Source organism: Pteropus medius, unplaced genomic scaffold, assembly GCF_902729225.1.
Source record: "Pteropus medius unplaced genomic scaffold, Ma_sr-lr_union100, whole genome shotgun sequence".
Classification (NCBI taxonomy): Eukaryota; Metazoa; Chordata; class Mammalia; order Chiroptera; family Pteropodidae; genus Pteropus; species Pteropus medius.
The window spans coordinates 55,510,726-55,516,826 of NW_024349800.1; the positions used below are offsets into that span (position 1 = coordinate 55,510,726).

At 37.5% G+C, this 6,101-nt stretch overlaps 1 long non-coding RNA gene across 1 annotated transcript in view; it reads right to left on the reverse strand.

Annotated features, from left to right (window-relative positions):
- LOC120621933 (uncharacterized) overlaps window positions 1–6,101 on the reverse strand; it is a 162,888-nt gene that overhangs the window by 128,275 nt on the left and 28,512 nt on the right. Inside the window, exon 4 of the long non-coding RNA XR_005658349.1 lies at window positions 94–207. This is a non-coding gene — a long non-coding RNA (uncharacterized LOC120621933). The remainder of the gene's footprint in view (window positions 1–93; window positions 208–6,101) is intronic.

Below are 6,101 nucleotides of genomic sequence, written 5' to 3' on the forward strand. Positions count from 1 at the left end.
AAAATGGATTCAAACTTGCTTTAAAACATGTTCATTTTAAGAATAGTTGAAAGTTCATAAAATTAATGGAAGAGTTGTAGTGGCTGGACTCACCCTTTTCCAGTCTCTACTACTTCTCTCTGGTGTCAGCTGTATCCTCTCCAGTGTCTCCATAGTGTAGAGGACAAGGTCACCACTAGGTCTCCAGTCATCATGTCCGTGCTGCTCCTTTATCAGAAAGGAAAAGAAATGTTCTCTAGATGTTCCCCTTAAGGGAATCATGGGGAAAACTGATTTCTGTACCTTGAGTCATATTCCCATTCCCAGATCAATCGCTTGCCAGAGGGATGAAACAGCATTATTAATTTTTTAAATTAAACGCATTGGGGTGACATTGGTTAATAAAATTATATAGGTTTCTAGTGTGAAGTTTTATAATACACCATCCAAATATTGCATTGTGTGTCATCGTGTGTTATCTGGATCTGCATCATGTGCTTACATGTCCTGGAGATAGGAGTCATGGAATTGGCAGCCTGCAGAGACCCATGCTTAGAGCAGGAACAGGGGGAGAAGGTCCCCAAAGAAAGGGTTTCTATCGTCAAAATAAGGGAAGAAAGATGCTGGACATAAAAAAAAAATTGTATATCACAGATAATAATGATTATAGTGTAATTTGTGGCATGCCCAGTGTGTGCCAGGTTTTTACATACCATTGCATTTCAGGTAGTCTTTTTAACAAATATAGGAGAGGGTATTTCCCCCATGCATTGAAGAAGAAACTACAGATCAAAGGGTTAGGCTTTATAAATGGTACCACGGCTAGAGAGAAAAGCTGGCAAGTCACCACAGTTGAGAAATATCTCTGGATGTCTTAGTTTGGTACTAAGTTATTTCTCTGATAAAGATAAAATATACAAGTCAATAAATCTTACTATGCATCAAAGGAACATCAGAGAAAAGAGACTGATATAGGTAGAATTGAAATCATGACTACCGGAGGGATGTTTGAATCTCAAACACAGATGACAGTGTTAGAGCTGTAAAAGCCTTTGAAACTGAAACGAGTTTTCAATAGTCACTCTAATAAAAATTCTGAAATTAGAGAAATTACACAATTTGAAAATAATAACTATAATCTTAGAATATGTTTTTAGCTTTATAGATTATGAATCTTTTAGTTAGAGAAACTGACAAGGTAACTATGTAAGAGAAACAAAAGATATAGAAACAAAAATAAAACATTTTTTAAAAACCTGTCATTTTAGTAGAAGCAGCTATTAAATAATTTAATATATGAAAATGTGACTATGATTTGATGTCAAAAAGTAAAAAATATGTTGAATTCATATGTATCCTGACACTTGACCAAAGAAAATTTGTAAATCTCTGGGGAGTGAAGGTGAACAAAACATAATAAAATCAAGTTCATAAGTATAACATTCTAAGAAATGATTTTCATGACCTACTTCATAATAGAAATATTTATGACGTTAATATCTCAGACAGAAATATATGGAATAAAAATAATTTAATGTAATTGTATAAGTTCAGCTGAAGATGATAAAGGATTTAGTACCATGAATAATAGGACTAATATTAAGAGAAGTTCTCTATTTACTGAGCTGAGTCACATAAGGACTGCCTATTTAATGAAAAGTTATTGAAAACGTGCACGCATCTCCCTGTCAAAATAAAGTTTTAGATGGGGTCATTATTTATCTAGTGACACTTGTATCAAAATAATGCTCATGCCGGCAATGTGTTAATATCAATAAGTGATTTAGACATTATAAGAATAATTTTTATGTATAATTGGTACTATAATGTATACCACTTGGTATAGAACCCTGTAATACACAGGTTAGCTTACTTACAGAACAAAAAGGACATTTAAATTTTTGTTTTATATTTTGATTTGTTTCAATGCATTAGCAGCAAAATGTTTGACTTTCTGCTCAGCATTTATGGACGAGATGTTAAGAGTGCACAGCCAGCTGAGAGTTTCCTATAGAAGCAATTATAGATTTCAACAGACAGGATAGATAAGATAGAATATTTCAGAGGGAGCAAAATTGTGAGATTTTGAATACACAAATTGTTTGATGACTGCTACGTGATCCATTCAGTTAGAGGGCCTTAAAGATATGAATGGGAAAGAAATTCTAATAAGGTAAACAGGATCAGACTGTGGGTATCTTGAGAAACAGCAATAAAATTCTGGCTCTTACAAATCATTTTTTAAAAAAATCATAATAGTGACATTGGGGCCTTAGTTTCCTTACCTGTAAAACGGGATAACAATTCCTTAAGAGTTAGAATTGAATTATGTATATGAAAGAACCTGCCACAGGATGGGGCCTGTCGTAGAGAACTGAAAAATGTATTCTGGCCTATTCAAGTAGTGTCTGGGTAAAACGTACAGTTTTTTTCTAAGCTCATCCATTCAGATCGAGAGTTAAAGATTAGTAGAAAAGTAACCTAATTTCCCCAAAGAAGGTATACTCGACATTTCTTCATTCTGTTCATTAGATCACCTTCAGTGCTTAAAAACAAAAACAAAAACAAAAAAACAGTAGCAAAGGAATCCCTCCAAGTTTATTATATTGCATTTTACTAAGAATGCATCTGCTAAATTCATCTTAGTTTTGCATGACATGATACTCACAGCTTTGCTTCTGTCTAGTCATGAAATTTTGCTAAGGTTCACGGCACTTAGTTGGTTGTATATTTTTTGGCTCATATGAAATTCAAGGTAATGAGCTTTAACACTACAAAGGCTCTGGAATGCTTTCAAAAACATTTGCTTCCCACAAGACAAATTAGCTGAACCAAGCAATAAAATGTGACATTAAGCATTCGATACTCCTATTTTTATGTAGTCCCAGGTCAACAAAAATGACCCCACTGGGGGCATTTCTTTAATGCCCTTGTTCAGAGTTCTACTAAAAACCTGTCTCTAGGAAGCTAATCAATAGTTATTTATGTATGGTAGACCCCCAAAGAAAGCCTACCTCATAAATTGAACTCAAGGCATTCTGGAAGCTTCTGGACCTAATGCGGTTTATAAGGACCCTCCATCAAGTGGACCACCCTGAGAGCACACAAATGTCTACATCTGCACATGCACATTTGCAATTTATCACTTTTACTTATTTGGTACTGCATCTTAAGGTCATAAAGAAAATTCTAAAGTTGTCTAATCAGTGAAATCCCACTCTTCTTGACATTTTAAAATACTCGTGTTTAGACTTGCTAGTCATTGAATATCTAGTTTTTAGAAATATGTTCATCTCACCTGGAGTATCATGTTCTTTCTATATGAGGGAAAAGATTTCTCTAGCAAATTAGAATTGGTCTAAAGAAGGGAGGTCAAGAGAGCGAAGAAAGATCTTACGTTGAACACTTGTGAGAACTGAGTGTACCTGGCCCAGAGAAGACCTGGATTGAGGAATGGAGAAGGGAGGAGGTAGTGTCTGCGTGTCCCTAAAAGACCTGTAAATTGAAAGGATCCCAGGGTTTCAGGCGTGAAGCAAGGAACAAAGTGCTAGATAGGCAGAGTTTAGGTCTGTAGGAGGAAGAACTTCTAAAGCAGTGGTCCAAAAAAGAATGAACTGCCTAAGCGGAGATTAGATAAGAAAGCATCCAACCCTTTGCAACCCTGAAATGCCTCAGTGATCCTCACACGCCTCTGCTGTGTTTCAGGACACCTTACTCAAGGCAGTGTTTCCCACACACCAGCCTTCATGAGTTAGGCAGCATATTCCCTGAGGATCTCAAGTTTTCCTTCCTTCCAAGGCCAGCTCTTTAAATTTTTGTGAGAGAAGAGTAGAAAAACAAGGATATTTATTTTTGCAAATTCAAATTAATTTTAAGGAATTTTACCTTGGCTACTTTTGAGAATTAAAAAAATTCCACTAGGAAAGTTGAGACATTTGTTCAATCCGGTTGGTGAATTGCTGCCTGTTTTATCATCTGTCAAAGTTACGGGTGCTTCCTCCCTTTAGGCTACCCTATACCTTAATTAATTAATAACAAAGAGAGGAAACTTCAAGACACGTAGGAACAGATTGGTTTATCAGCTTTACGTGTGCTTTATTTTTTTTGAAATGCAATATCCTAACACTTTACAGATGTTCCCTGTACTACTTTCAGCTTCAGCTTGGAATGATCCAAGTAGTAGTCCTGGGTCATCAAGATGGCAATTGCCACTTGTTGACTGGGGGCTGAATCAGAGGGGTGCTCATGGCCTGTAGCCAAATCCTGATGGAGAATGTAGAAGCTGCCGTCGAGGACACTTCTCTGTGCTATCATGATCCTGAGAGATGCAACTTAATTATAACTTCTCCTGGAGAAATTTCAACGGTGAACTCCACTCACTGTGCAAATCTATTAGAATATACTTTTGCTTTTTGAGAGCTGCAAAGGGACCCATGTTTCCCTGATCTATTTAGGGAGCCTCGGAGAGGGATTTAAACATATTAATCACTCTCTACATGCAGTCAGTCCATATATTACTTAACAGTAGCAATCACAACCTTACCTGTTCTGGTGAAAAGGAAAAACAGTTACTAGGGAAGTTCTATAGAGTATAAAAACCCTTTCTGACATTGCCTGGGGGATTCCTTTGCAGAAATCTATTGGACACAGTCAATATCAGGGCAATGGTAACACACAAGAATTAAAAATTGAATAAGAAAAACTGCCAAGAGGACAGCGAAACTGCCAGGAGAACTAGAATGGCAGCCAGGGTGGAGGTGACCCATGGTTGAGCAGAATTAAGAGCTATGTGCCCTGCTATTTCTGTCATGGGGTGCTGTGGAGTTTCTGGCTATAGAGCTTTTCAGTAATCTTCTAAGTTAGAGCATCTCTGAAAGTCTATTCTGGCTCCAAGATTCTACTTTCTCCAACAGCTTTAGGTTCTATATCAGCCCACAGCAATTCTAACTTCATGAACCAATCAACCACCAAAAACTCAATCTATGCTGGCCATACTTGAAGAAACCTTAAAGCAGAGTTTCCTGTTTCCTTTTGGCCTAGTCTCAAAAAGATTAGACATGCACATACAGAAAGAAAGCTGCTGAGAGTCACTGTAGTCTGTTGAAACAAACTGCCACGTAGGCTGTCAACATACCCATTTCACCTAAGTATTTGGCTAGGCTGGGCCAGAACAAGAGGGGAGATTTGAAGGGATGATTATTTGAACCAAAACTCAATTAGTCCAGTGGACTAATTGTTTAGCTAGGAGAGTATCTGGCAATCAATGCCTTTTGTGAAATATTGTAGAATGATGATTCAAAAAAAAATGTATATATAGAATAGAATAAATTATTTTATAATACATATCAACTTATATAGGATTGTGCTGGATTAAAAAGTGGTAACTATCCCAAAAGGTGTATATACTAGAAGTAAATTGCATAAGTGGCAGTCACTTAGGGCAGGACAATGAAGGTCAATGTCAGTTTTCTGCAACCACATGATTTAAGAGTTAATGATTAAGTCCAATGCTGAAATGTGGGAGGACACTGAACATAAAATGATTCTTACTCTCTGATTTTGCTTGGGGAAGGAACTTTGGAGAAGTTTTCAAAAGGTATCAATCTCCACCCTTTCCCTGCTTCCATTAGGATAAGTTTTCAGGAGATGATAAGGGCCCCATCAGTTGTGTAGAGTGTTGTCTCGTCTCTCACCTTCCCGGTCCATGTGCAGATATAATTTCCAGGTCCTATCCTTCTGCTCATGTTAGTTCTGCTCCTTTGATCTCATTTGTGCACAGTATCGTCTCAGAAACACATGAAGCCAACGTTCAGAGCTAATAACCTGTTTCCTCATCCTATTCTTTTCCCCTAACTGCGGGTCATGCCAGCTAACAAGGTGGGGTCAAAGACTTGGCTGCATATAAGAGGGAGGGGGCAGCTTTTGAGGATGAGGGTTTGAGTCTTTCCCCGAGGTGCAGAGATTATTTCATATGCCTCCTGGCAGAGCAAAGAAAGGGTGGAGGGGGCCAAAGGTGTGAAGACATAGGGTAGCACATCAGTCACTCTCATCTTGAGAACCTGAGGTGGCCTTGATCATGAGTTATATTGTCTAGTACTCACAGATGATAGTTTGTGCTGCTA